Source organism: Strongylocentrotus purpuratus, unplaced genomic scaffold (genome assembly GCF_000002235.5).
Source record: "Strongylocentrotus purpuratus isolate Spur 01 unplaced genomic scaffold, Spur_5.0 spur5_scaffold_18, whole genome shotgun sequence".
Lineage (NCBI taxonomy): Eukaryota > Metazoa > Echinodermata > Echinoidea > Camarodonta > Strongylocentrotidae > Strongylocentrotus > Strongylocentrotus purpuratus.
The window spans coordinates 30,510,996-30,525,041 of NW_022145603.1; the positions used below are offsets into that span (position 1 = coordinate 30,510,996).

At 37.6% G+C, this 14,046-nt stretch overlaps 2 long non-coding RNA genes across 3 annotated transcripts; one reads left to right on the plus strand and one right to left on the minus strand.

Annotated features, from left to right (window-relative positions):
- Positions 1-4,999: 4,999 nt before the first annotated feature.
- LOC115925563 lies at positions 5,000-8,648 on the minus strand. Its single transcript, XR_004064810.1, has 4 exons — positions 8,416-8,648; positions 6,956-7,254; positions 5,912-6,015; positions 5,000-5,707 (listed from the first exon to the last, which is right to left on the minus strand). It is a non-coding gene; the product is annotated as an uncharacterized LOC115925563 (long non-coding RNA).
- A 390-nt stretch (positions 8,649-9,038) lies between these two features.
- Positions 9,039-13,605, plus strand: LOC115925564. 2 transcript variants are annotated; one of them, XR_004064811.1, is made up of 4 exons: positions 9,987-10,094; positions 11,693-11,990; positions 12,873-13,031; positions 13,447-13,605. It is a non-coding gene; the product is annotated as an uncharacterized LOC115925564 (long non-coding RNA). The 2 variants fall into 2 exon arrangements; XR_004064812.1 differs by lacking the exons at positions 9,987-10,094; positions 11,693-11,990 and adding an exon at positions 9,039-9,115.
- The last annotated feature ends 441 nt before the right edge of the window (positions 13,606-14,046 follow it).

Sequence of the window (14,046 nt, forward strand, 5' to 3'; positions counted from 1 at the left end):
TAGCCCAAATTGTTATATTTTTAAAACTATACCTACATGTACATGTAGTATGTTTTATTTCGCATAAGTAATGACTGGGAAAAAGTATAGTAGTAGTAGTATGAGAAATAGTTATAGTACAATTAGTAATAGTAACAGTAACTAGTTAGTGGTTGTACTAGTAGTAGTAGGTAGTAGTTACTTTTGCTGTGCTCGAACTGCTGTTTGGATAGTGGATATTGAAGGCTACCCCCAATAAAATCCAGCCATGGGTTTTCAGGAAGTAAACAAGGAATTTGTGCCACTGAGGAACTTTGGGAGGGGGTACGTAGATACATACCCCATTTGAACAACCTTTGATCTCCCTTGCCTAAGGATGATTCCTACCAAGTTTGGTGAAAATCTGGCCATGCTTTGTTTGAGACGAAGTCAAAAATGTAAACCAGAGGGGTTTGAGGGTGGGGTGGGGGTGGGGGTGGGAGAGGGTGCTTCTCCCAGTAGAGGGCTCGCAATAAGGGACCTAACTCCCATTCACTTTGCACCAGGGACATAGCATCTATTAAAATACTAGGGCAATTTAAGAGTGCTGCTCCCAATTACCCTTGAGGGTCAGGTATACATATGAATTTTGAAGTTGGGTTTTCTTCACATAAAAATGATCCCTAATTTCCCCTACAATGTGGTCGAAATCCATACCAACAGTTTGGTATAAAATCATATCTACATACATGTTCTATCAGCATATGGAATTTAAAAAATGAGGGTAACCAGGCCTTTTGAAGAGATATCCTTCATTCAACTGGAACTATTTTTTGACAGTTTTCAAGATTCGTGCATGCACATATTTTAAAGCTTGCCATGCTTGCATTGCTGTTAGCATGGTGGATATTTAAGGCTGCCTCCAAGCCCCCTTGTAGAAAATTTGCAATTACTGCCAATGAGGAACTTTGAGGTGCACTTTTTTTTTTTTGGGGGGGGGCTACTCCCAAACCTCCATGGGGGCATACACCCCATTTGAACAACTTCAAATCTCCCATGCCTGAATATGATTCCTACCAAGTTCAATTTAAATCCAGCAATGCATTTTTTAGAAGAAATTGAAATCGTAAACAGTTTATGGACGCCAGACGACAGACAAAAAGCGATCGCAACAGTTTACTTGAGACTTTGGCTCAGCTAGGTGAGCTGAAAATTGAAGTGTCTACCTGAGGTAATACTACCACCATGTTTGAAGCTCAAACCTCAAGAAGTTCTTGACATATTGTGATAACAAGGCTAATACCTTCATTTTCAAGATGGACCTCTATGACTCCTGACATTAATTTTGACCCAATACTTCATACCCCTAACTCTAAACAGTTCGGCTTTAATTAGGTAATACAAACTATAATCACGTTTGAAGCTAATATCTCGAGTTGTTCTTGATGTACCGTGGTAACAAGTATAATACCTGTAATTACAGAGATTGGCCAGGGCGATGAGCTTTGACCTTTGACTTGCCCCAGAATCTATATATAAACAGATTGTTTTCCTATCATAATACACGCTGCCACCATGTTTGAAATTCATACCTCAAGTGGTTTTTGAGATATCGGGATAAGATGGCTATATATACAAATGTCTGCTCTCATATATGAGAGCACAACATCGCTATTTTTGCGAGATTATTGTTTCCCGTATTCCTTATTAAGCTAAGCCTTGTCATTGAGGCATTCAGAATGGAAAACTTTACTTGGAATGCTATCTTTTTTTCACCAAAGTCTACTGTAAGTATCTCTGAATTTAGTAAACCTCTGATTTGTTAGTGCTATCAAAACAACCGTATGCACCTTACACATCTTCATGTAAAATGGTGAAATGGACAAGTGAGCAGAGAGACCTTCGATATCAAGAGATAAGAAGTTAGAAGGCGGTTGAGTAATGAAACATACTATAGCATTGGTAATGTCCACACTTGTACGTTAACACATTTATGAGAAGCAGTAGCAGTAGTTGTTAGAAGTAGCAAAAATAGATAGTTGTAGTTGTAGAAATAGGAGCATTAGTTAGAAATAGAAACAGTGACATAAATAGTAGTAGTAGTGGTAGTAGTATAAGTAGGAGTATTGGTTTAATAGAAGTAGTAGAAGTACAATTATTATTATTAGTATATAGTAGTCGTAGCAGAAGTACTTAATATCAGTAGTAGAGGTAGAAGAAGTAGTAGCCGTATTAAAAGTAGTAGAACATACTACATGTATCTGTATTAGTAGAAGTTGTAGGACTAGAAGTAGTAGTAGTATTAGTAGTAGTAGTAGTAGTAGTAGTAGTAGTAGCCTACATAATTGTATTAGTAGTAATGTTACTAGTAGTTTTAGTAGTATTGTAATATAGTTAAACTTAGAAAACAAGAAGGAGAGAGTAATGAAATGCCCACATTGTTTTATTTCGTAAACTACTAGTTTTGTTTGGCAAAATAAATGAATGGGTATTATGAACATGTAGTAGTAGTATTACATGTAAATTAGTAGTAGTAGTAGTATAAGAAGTAGCGGAAGTATTACTTAGCCGTAGTAGCAGTACTTTTTGTTGTAGTAGTAGTAGAAGAAGTAGCAGCAGTATAAGAGTAGTTAGCTATTAGTTGTAGTAGTAGTAGGAATAGTACGAGCGGCAGAAGTAGTAGTATTAGTAGTAGTAGTAGTAGTAGTAGTAGTAGTAGTAGTACATTAGAAGTAGTATTAGATGTTGTAGTAGTATTAATACTACCACTGGTATTTTCTGTTCAAACCTTTACCTGTTATATAGTTATCGAATTAATAGTAATAGTATAAGTAGTAGTAGCAGTATATAGTAGTAGTATTAGTAGGAGTAGTAGTACTATCATTATTAGTGGTATAATTATTATTATTATTAGTAGTAGTAGTATGAAAAGGAGGAGGAGAAGTAGTAGTAGTAGTAGTACATTAGAAGTAGACTACTAGTAGTATTATTTGTTCAAACCTGTACCTGTAATATAGTTATAGTAGTAATAGTAATATTATTAGTAGTAGTAGCAGTATATAGTAGTAGTAGTAGAAGTAGTAGTAGTTGTACTATTATTAGTGGTAGTATAATGATTATTAGTAGTAGTAGTAGTAGTAGTAGGAGAAGGAGGAGGAAAAGTAGTAGTAGTAGTAGTAGTAGTAGTGGTAGTAGTAGTTGATTTGGTAGTTGTATATGTATAGTTGTAGTAGGAGTAGTAGTAGTAGTAGTAGTAGTAGTTTTAATAATAGCAAATGTTAATATAGTATTAATGACCGCTTTGAGAAAAACAACTATTTCTCGAATATTAAAGCAGTCATTAATACTTTTATATGCCGAAAACAAAAGAGTCAACTAATGACACCACCTTGGCCTTTCTATAGTTTATCTGCACGGTTGTTTTTTATGAGAGTATCTTTGAGAGTAGACTAGATCTAGATTCTAGTCTAAGCAAGATATTTTTACAATTTTGGGGATGGGCCGGCCCTGTGGGGAAATAGGAGAAGAACCTGCCTCTTCATATGACACATCACTTATTGAGTATCACCTTCAGGATCACAACAGATAAAGGTTTGAATCTCGAATTGAAAAAAAAAACTTGACTTTTTTTGCATGGTCTTGCAATGCACGTAGACTGCATTGCGTACAATCTCTATGGGAATAATTTTAACACACAACATCGGGTGCGCGATCAGACACCCTGGCAACCGTTCTTTGAGAGTAGACTAGATCTAGATTCTAGTCTAAGCAAGATATTTTTACAATTTTGGGGGTGGGCCGGCCCTGTGGGGAAATAGGAGAAGAACCTGCCTCTTCATATGACACCTCACTTATTGAGTATCACCTTCAGGATCACAACAGATAAAGGTTTGAATCTCGAATTGAAAAAACAAAACTTGACTTTTTTTGCATGGTCTTGCAATGCACGTAGACTGCACGTAGACTGCATTGCGTACAATCTCTATGGGAATAATTTTAACACACAACATCGGGTGCGCTGACAACTAGATCTATTTTCGTCTAGAGTCTATGGGTGGTATTCTCGAAAGCGGCCTAAGTTAAACCTGGCCTAAGTTAAACCGTGGTTTAGTTAGGCCAGGCTTAACTTAGGCCGCTGACCTAAGTCATTTTCATTTCTCGAAAGGTGGCCTAACTGATCCATGGTTTAAACCTGGCCTAACTTAGTCCATGGATTATTCACCATGGTTACGGTTTCTGCACATGCTCAGTACCGAAGCTGCGACGTCACAATGCACTAAGACAATGGATGCGCGCAGTGTGGAGAGGATGCATCACCTCGACAACTTGAGCAATATGACGTCACAATGCACTAAAACAATGGGCTAAGACAATGGATGCGCGCAGTGTGGAGAGGATGCATCACCACGACAACTTGAGCAATATGACGTCCAGGGGCGGCGAAGCGACTTCCAAAGCGGAGGGCAGCACCAACAAAAAGGGCACTTGCTGGAATTGTATCATTGTTAAAAGGGAAATTATCAGAGGTGAAAAGGATCACATATCGCACCTGAAAATGGGCATTTAACATATTTTTAAAGGGCACTTATGAGAATGAAAAAGAGGCACTTATAATAAAGGAAATGTGCATTTGTTGAAAGAAAATGGACACCGATAATTTTGTTAATAGGGGCACCTCTCAAATTTAAATAGGGCAATTATCAGAGGTGAAGGGGCACTTCTCAAAAGTGAAAAGGGGCACTTATTGCAAAGAAAAATGAAAACTTGTCAAAGGAAAAGGGGCGCGTGTCAAAATTAAAGGGGCACTTATCAGAGGTGAAAAGGGGAAGGGGCACTTTTCCTATGGAAAAAGGGGCACTTCTTACAAAGTTAAAAGGGAACTTTCCTATATAAAAAGGGGCATTTGAAAAAGGGGGCACTGTACCCCCTCCCCCCCCCCCCCAACTCTTTCTCCCTATCTCCATCTCTCTCTCTCTCTCTCTCTCACACACACACACTATCTCACATCATTGTTTATTTCTCTCACCATTAAATTGTTCTTTCTCATTTGGTTCCCTTTCTCTTTTACTCTCTCTCTCTCTCTCACTCGCTCTCTGTTCTCTCACTGTTCTATTACAAGACTTTTTTCATGTATAATTCAATGAACCCAACAGTATGCACACTTAAAATCAAAAGATATGAAAGGAATATTGTATATAACATATCAACAATTATGTTCAATTCATTTATTTTTCTTGAAACAGAAAAGATTGTAATTCACGATGAATACGATTATAAAATTGAAGGTCAAATATTAAGCTGCAATAGCCACATAATCTGCAACTTGAAACTATTAGAATTAAATGTTATGCATTTGTTACATTACTTTTTCCCATTTTTTTAAAACAAAGCATAGTCTACTTTTGAGCCATGTTTCTTTTGCAGGGAATCTGTTATATCATGACTTGCACTATGTTATAAAACACATTACAAAACATGATTTCTGAAATGATTCAAAATCACAATTTTCCAGTGAAACAATGAAGATCTGATGTACATAAAAACATCCTTATGAGTGATGGTTGCTTTGTGGTTCACACATACAACAAGGATATATCAGGCTTTTTATCAATGGTTGCTTGTTTGTTACCATAGCTTCATGTTATGAGGATTATAATACAAAGGTTTTGATCCCCACGCAGTCACAGTTACAGCAGATGGAGTCTGGTTCATTGAAGAGGCTAAGTAGAACTTCATAGTCCTTGCAAGTCTGTTGAATGAAAAGAGAAAATAATGAAAGGAAGCACATTGAAACCTATTTCTGTTAAAGATTAAAAAGGTCTTCCATGTACATTGTGGTAAAAGTGGAGTGCATAATCAATTACATGAAAGTATTGATGGAAAAATGTGAATGAACAAATGCCATCCTTGAAGTACATGGGCATACAAACAACAACTTATTCGTACAGCCTACCTGTCAGAAATTCAGCAGCTCAGTAGTTCTCCTTCCTCTCTCTGAATTTGTCTCAGTTATCAGGGAATTTGCCTTCATTTATTTTACTGAAGAAAAACATCATCCTGAAACAAAAATAAAAAGGTTTACGGTAGACCTCATTAAAATATCAAAAATCTACTCTAACTTAATTTTTTTTTTAAGGCGCCTTTCATGTAGGCAGTGACTAGGCACCCCTCCCCACTCAGTTACTAGTAATCATTGATTTACAGAATGACTACCGGTATCTCTTTTAAAATCAAGAACAAACATACACATTCTTGCAGTACTATCTCATAAATGTGCTTGCACAAAGTTGTACTTGTCATTTCATGGCCTAAGAAAGCCCTAAGTAGTTAAAGTCTATAGCTAAGTTAGTCCCTTTCCTAAAATCAAGTCTAGAGGTCTACATCTTACTTAGATAACCAACCGACAGTTGGCTTAACCTAGATGTAAATGCAGCCTGGAATGGAGATTTTACAAGGCCCTAATCGTTAGAGCCCATCTTTTCCATTTTAGTTCAATCTAACATTAGACCAAAGATTGTCTTTGTTTATGTTATCTCCCAAAATGAGCTTCGTGAAAGGGGAAAAAGTAAAATGAAAATTTACTGCACTGCACTGTACTGCAGTCTGTAGGTCTCTAAGTCTTATATGGTCCAGAATTGTTAGCGGTAGGTTTGAATTTTCTTCTGACCCAAATTTTAAAGAAGTTAATCAACTGTTGATTATTTGTGTCTTATTTTCAGAGATAGTTCCTCCCAAAAGTCTAGACCAAGCTGTCACTGTCAGGAGTGACTGGTAGCCATGGCAATTGAGCTGAAAATATTAGCTCGTGCCCATGTAAAATGAATAAAAGTTTGAGTGTAGATTGCACCTAAATTCATCAGACAAAACAATTTTAAATCACTTCATAATGTACCTGTAGACACATCTGCAGATTCATAAAATCAGGAGATCTTTTAATAAAAATTGTATAAACATGATTTAGTTTACAAAATTTAGGCGTAATTACAGCTTTACTCACCAGCAGACTTTCCAAGAAAAATGGAGTATCTTTTTTTCCTGTTCAGGAAATAACTGGTGTTGGGCCAACTGGCTTGGAGATGCCTATGTGGGTGCACCATATTAACGCCAGGGAAATGGCAGTAATTATAACATTCATGTTGGGTCTGCACTCTGCAGGACTGCCTCTCTTGTTGAAGGAATTGAGATGTATTGCTCCCATCTCCTGGCAATGGCTATTGAGATGGACTTCACAAGGCGGGACACCATAGCTTGGGAGAGGCCTTCTTTTTTCATCCCCATGCATCAATTGAAAAGAACCTGAAATAGCAGAAAATCAAGATGAAAAATATGTTAATATTTGAGAAATTACAATTTCTCTTTCTCTGTAGTTTACTAACTAATAGTATTATTAGACTAAACTACTGTTACAGTAACATTATCAGCAAATGTATGTCAAAAAAGGAAGCTTTTGTCCATTTCCTTTCAATTTCTATTAGACCTGTCTAGACTAGACTCTGATGAAATTTAGATCTAGGTCTATTAATATTGTTTAAAAAAAAAAAATTCTTGGGGGGGGGGGCAGGGGTGGGTGGTTATGAAAATCATCACACCAACAGCCACAACTAGCACAGCACTGCAGCTCAGGCAGAGGTGATACCAGACCGAAATTTCTGTCTCTTTCATTTGTTAGCCTCTGATTTGGGTAGGGTCGGCTGAAAGAGAGGGGCCGATGTTATGTTTAGAAACAGGTTCATTGAAACTAACATGCAATTGAAATTAACATGCCACTTAGAAATGCACTGCAGCTGTTAAGGCACAGTTCATTGTTATTCATATTAGATGCATAGTCTACACACAATGCAAGTGTATGCAAGGGTCTTCCGATCACTACATTATACATGTAAAAGCACATGGATATTGAGTCTGGATTAAACTACCAAAGCAACCACACGTGTTTCTGCAGGCTCCATTTTGTTTGTCTCTATACTTACAATAGCTTAATAGTTAGTAGCCTACTTTCCAACCCAAATTACAACAGCCGACACTACCCAAATCAGAGGCTAACGAACGAAAGAGACTGCTAGTCCACTTTTAGGCAACATCGTCTCGAAAATCCACTATAAAAGTAGTTTCTACGTCTAGCAATGATAGTTTTAAGATGGTGTTAAGGTGGTATATGCGTACGAAAGGACAATAGTGCCAAGAAAAAGAATTACCCGGTAAGAAATTGCTCAATCTTAGGAAACGAAAATATTAACCGACAATTATTTGCACGTATGGGACTGCTCTGCGAACACTGTGAACATTTACCAAGTTTCCTTCAAATTTATTCAGTTAAAAGCATTTTAGATTATCACCAGTACAGCAACATGAAAGTAAAAAAAATACTTTATTAGCTGGTGTAACTTTCATGAGCGCTTATCCATACAAAAGAGTGTAAATTGTTATCAAATATAGAAATTCAAATGCAAAACTTACCGTTCACTCTCCGCGGACAGTCGATTTAACTAAAAAGTGACGTCACGCGAAGTTAGGCCGAACTATGACGTATTTAAACCTGCCCTCTGAGCCGCCTAAAGTTAGGCCGAACTATGACGTATTTAAGCCTGGCTTATCTTTAGGCCACCTTCGAGAATAGCAAAAAAGATAGTCCATGGTTTAAACCAGGTTTAGGCCACTGATTTAACTTAGGCCGCTTTCGAGAATACCACCCTATGGCCCGAATTCACAAAGCAAGGTTTGAGCTCAGACCAAGGTTTATGTACGTCATATGACGCGTTTCAGGTTTGAGTTCAGACCTTGGTCTGAAATGCATTTCACAAAGCCGGTTTGTCCTCAGACCAAGGTTTATGTACGTCATATGACGCGTTTCAGGTTTGAGTTCAGACCTTGGTCTGAAATTACATTTCACAAAGCAAGGTTTGTCCTCAGACCAGGTTTATGTACGTCATCGCATCAGACCCGAAATTTACAGACTGCTCAGATAGGAGGTTTATAATTTCTCAAACCTGGTTTGAGAGCTATCAACCAATCAGGATGCAGCACTGGTTGGAGATAATTTATGCTCGATTGATTTTATCAAAATAATTCACCGCCAAAACAATCTGCGATAGTGTCTGGTCAGCCCGATTTTAGTGCAATTGAAATCTCTCAATCTCTCGATCCTTTCCTTAAAATCGTAAGTATAAAACCTGTACATGTAGTCGAATCCATACTCTTTACTTTATTGACATTTCAATATGTGATATGCTTTATAACTTTCCATTTACCATGAAATGTTTGGTGTTTACATATCCGATGGCCTCTCAATTTTGAGTTCAGGGACTGAGTCTGAGGGAGCTCGAGTCCAACGCCCAAGGCGGCGGCGGAGCTCGCACCCTCTGACCCTGGGCTGGAGTTGGGCCTAGCCGGGCCGGGCCTACAGTAGATATCTGAGTATGACTGTCATGTTTAATTTTGTCTTGTTGTCAGCAATGCCATGACACATGCCAATTAGAGTAGGCCTAGACCTACACTAGTTATTACAAATTCATGATAAAAATGATAATAATACCAGGCTCTAGCCTAGGCCTGGCAATGATGTCCATCACTTGACTTGGACACTGGTATGGTACCTAAATAAATAGAAATTGAAGTGGCATTAGCAATGCCAATGTTCCCCAAAATGAATCACACTGACAAGCACAGACCAAAAGCTTCAGTCTCTCTATATTGCCGGTTGTTCACTGAGACTACGTCTGGCTCCACTTTAGACCTCCGATTATAGAATGTCAACAAATGTCAGTTTTATTATTTTTATTAAAGAAATGACCCATATCAGACGGTTATTTCTGTTTATGAGTCATGACAAGCAAAGCTTTTATTAAATTTAGATCTGGTTCTAATTGTCTTAATTAACTGGCTTAGTCCCCAGAGCCAGGATCACCCACAAAGTCACAAGCACAAGTAACATTTCTTTAATATTTTAAAAACATTGTTTAAACATTTGTTTCATTTTATCTTCACTCCAGTAAAGATAGTAGAAATGCAGCTGATTCAGCATAATGATCTGGTGTACCTGAAGGAGGAGCTGGGGCAATATATAGCAGCACAACCGGGCAGAGGCCTCTGAGATTGGGAAAACCCGCTGGATGATGAGCCTTTTGTTTTAGATTGAGGTACTTTGAATTCAAATTCTGTATTGGGAAAGTTGGCGAAAACATGGCCAAACTACTTGATGAATATTGTTAACATAGCTATAAACTAGATGGAATTCGACTGCGCGCAGTCGAAAATGATGCCTCCGTCATAGAGCAATTTTACCAACCAAAACAGAAGAAATTTTTCAAATTCAAGTTCATTTGTAATCCATTAACAGGTTCTCAGAATATCGTGATTACAAGCAATTTCTCATATACATATATGACCCTTTGAACTTTGACCTCATGACCCTAAAATATACTCAGTACATTGGCTCTGCAAGATGTCCTGAGTTTAATAGTAATCTATCTGTCAGTTCTAATGATAATGCGATCACAAGCCATTTTTGCACACATAATGAGCCGCGTGACCTTTGACCTCGTGACCCCAAAATCTAATCAGTTCATCGGCTCTGCAAGTAACATACATGACTAAAGTTTGGCAGGAATCCATCAATCTGTTCTTGAGATAACGCGATCACGAGCTGATTTTGCATATATAATGAGCCCTGTGACCTTTGACCTTTGACCTCGTGACCCCAAACTCTAATCAGTTCATTGCCTCTGCAAGATAAATACATGACCAAAGTTTGGCAGGAATCCATCAATCGGTTCTTTAGATCACGAGCTGTTCTTGCATACATAATGAGCCATGTGACCTTTGACCTTTGACCTCGTGACCCCAAAATCTAATCAGTTCATCGGCTCTGCAAGATACATACATGACTAAAGTTTGGCAGGAATCCATCAATCGGTTCTTCAGATAACGCGATCACGAGCTGTTTTTGCATACATAAGGAGCCCTTTGACCTCGTGACCCAAAATCTAATCAGTTCATCGGCTCTGCAAGATACATACATGACCAAAGTTTGGCAGGAATCCATCAATCGGTTCTTCAGATAACGCGATCACGAGAACGGGACGTACGGACGGACGTACGGACGGACGGACGGACAACCCGAAAACATAATGCCTCCGGCTACTTCGTAACGGAGGCATAAAAAGGGCTTCTGTTGTAAAATCCAACCCTAGTGTCGTTATTAAAATCCAGAAATATTTCAATTCATGTTGACCGCCTAAATTCACTGTTCGTTTGCCCCGCTCCGCTGGTCTGCCTACGACCGTGCAAGCCCCTAAAGCCATGCACATGTGCGTTTACATAAATTTATTCAATTTCTAAGCATTTTCTGTCATATTCCATACATTGAAAGATTAGTTATGATATTTATTCTTTTACATGGTAGGTGATGAAAGCATTAATTTTCATAATTTGTGTGTGGGGCATTTCCCAATACTGTTATTTGGCTTTAATACATGAGGAAATTATTCAGATTATGTGTTGGAAACAAGTTTGTGATTTGTTGCTTAAATTTCACAAAAGGTGAAGCCGTGAAGGAGATTAGAAAAGGCATAGACAATTTTGTCTTTTATGTTAAATTGATTCACACCACATCTAGAAATCAGGATAATTTTTGTTTTTAAGTGACAGTGACAGTTGGGGATGCAAAAATATAATAGCATAAACCAGCAAAAAAATGATTTATTTGAATGCTTGTTTTTTTTTTAAATTTTAAAAGGTAATTCGATCTAAAGGATGCACGGTGAGGAGGCGACATGCCGTGTCACATTCATCTGTTTGCCGAATGGAGAGTCGTGAGGGATGTTTCCGAAGCTGTTGTCAGAAGAAAGGGACAAGTCATGAAGTTTCCTACAAGTTACAAAAAGGCAAAAAGTGACTACTATTCAGAAGCAGTTTTTCCAGTACTGCAGATTTCCAGGAGTTGCTGTTGATGGGACACATGCATCAGGAGCCCTGGTGGGGCAAGAGCCAGGTACTACTTCAATAGGAAGAACAGGTACTCCATCGATGTTCAGGTGAGAATAAATGAATACATCATGACTGGATCCAGCACGGCTTTCCCTTTAGACCTTTTTGTTGTACCTTGCAAAATGTTCACATTAGATATAATACTCTCCAGTCTTGTGTGTTGTACATCCATGCTATTTCATTGGTGACCAATGCAAGATTTCTAGTGGCCAAATGGATATTAAAGTAATATTCGCGTACAGGTACTCATTTCACTGCCTTTGTACGCAGTTAAGAATATCCAATGGATAGTTAAACTTAAAAATCCTAACACTCGTTAATATCTTTTTAACGAAAGGGAAATTTGAAAAATCAAAACTTGTTCCATCCTTCTATTGGCAATGCAGATATGACCTCTAGATTTCTGATATTTTGTTGATGGCCATGGCAATTGGGCCACTGTTTTTGCCATTGATCAATGAAAGAAAAAACAACAAAGAGAAGCATGTAAATTGATCAATGGCAATTACCACTATATATTTTAAACTATAGAAAAACAAACAGGTTCATTTACCATAAAAAGATGAGAGAGTGGGTACCCCCTCCCCCCCCCCACCCCCACACACACAAAGCATTTGTTGTTTTAGGCTCGAAATGTTTTGTTAAAAGTGAGATTATTTTTGTTTACATTGTTACAAGATAAACAATGAAAACATGAGTTAAAAATGAAGAAATACTTCATCAGTCAATAAATATAGGGTAATTAGCATTTTCTTCCAATTTGTGTTGTATAAATAGATATTGAAAAGCAATTATCTCATATTCAACTGCATTTGCATTAATTACCATAAATAACAAGTGAAATTTATACATTTCACGGCCTATCTGAAGTGTGAAATGAGTGAGTTTTCATAACAAATGAATGCCAACATGTTATTTCATATTGACAGGTTGTCTGTGATTATGCTGGGAAAGTAACTAGTATCGTTGCAAGATGGCCTGGACTGGTAGCAGCCACGATGCCAGGATCTTTTCTGAGTGTGCACTGAATTGATAGCTTGATGCTAGGGCATATGAATAACAGTTGATTCTTGGAGATAGACTATAGGGTAGGTAGATTATTTCTTTATATGAAAACATTTGTTTATTCTTTTTCTTAATCAATCTTGTTTCCTTTTTTGTATTTGGCCAACATGTGACATGTTAGGAATGTTCATTTGGTAATATAGTAACAACTCGCATTAAGTAATTAATTCAAACGAGCTCATGTGCTTTTAAATTTCAGTTCACAAATCATAATTAGTGTTTTTGATATCTGGATGCAACTTGATTAGTTTGTTGTCAAGAGGAACCTCATAGTTTTTGTATTAGTGACACAGGATTGAATTATTCCTGATTATGTGAACAATACATTGTATCCTTTTCTATAGTATCACCCCCACCCCCCTCCAAGAAAAAAATGAACAAGTTGAAATTAAGAATATTGTTTATGATATTGTTTATTTTGTCCATTCGATTTTGCAGGTATCCATGCCTTCTCTGCCTCATCAGAAGCCATTTCTTCATTCAGAGGGTCGACCACAGATGTGCTTTAAAGGCCATCTGTACTAGTTCAGCCAAAGAGGATTAGACAACCCAGCGAGGTCACTGACGGGAGGCTATCTCATCAATTCAGTTCTCAATTAACATAAGAAAAAGAGGATCATGGGGGATTAACAGGCACAGATTGGGGAAGTTTTCTATATAGAGGGAGCAAGTAGCTACAAGTAGTACAGTGGGGCTTTAACACTTCACACACAAAAAAGGGAGATGTGTGATTGAGCGCATATTTATTAAATGCAAGGATGAGGACGTTCCATGCCTCATCAATCTAAGAGAGAAGGTCGACACTTCTTAATTATTTTTATGCTTTCCTGTTGCCCATATTGGGGAAATTCATGTTGTTCAAATATAGCATTGGTTTGGCCAAGTATAGCCTAAAACAGCTAACACTGGAGCTTACTAACAAGCATTTATTGCTTTCTTAGCTGTCAAGTAAAATAACTACCACTATCTATCTATTTAGTGAGCTATACATTATTTAATTAAGGATTCCACAAAATTTTTCAATGTATACGGTAATAA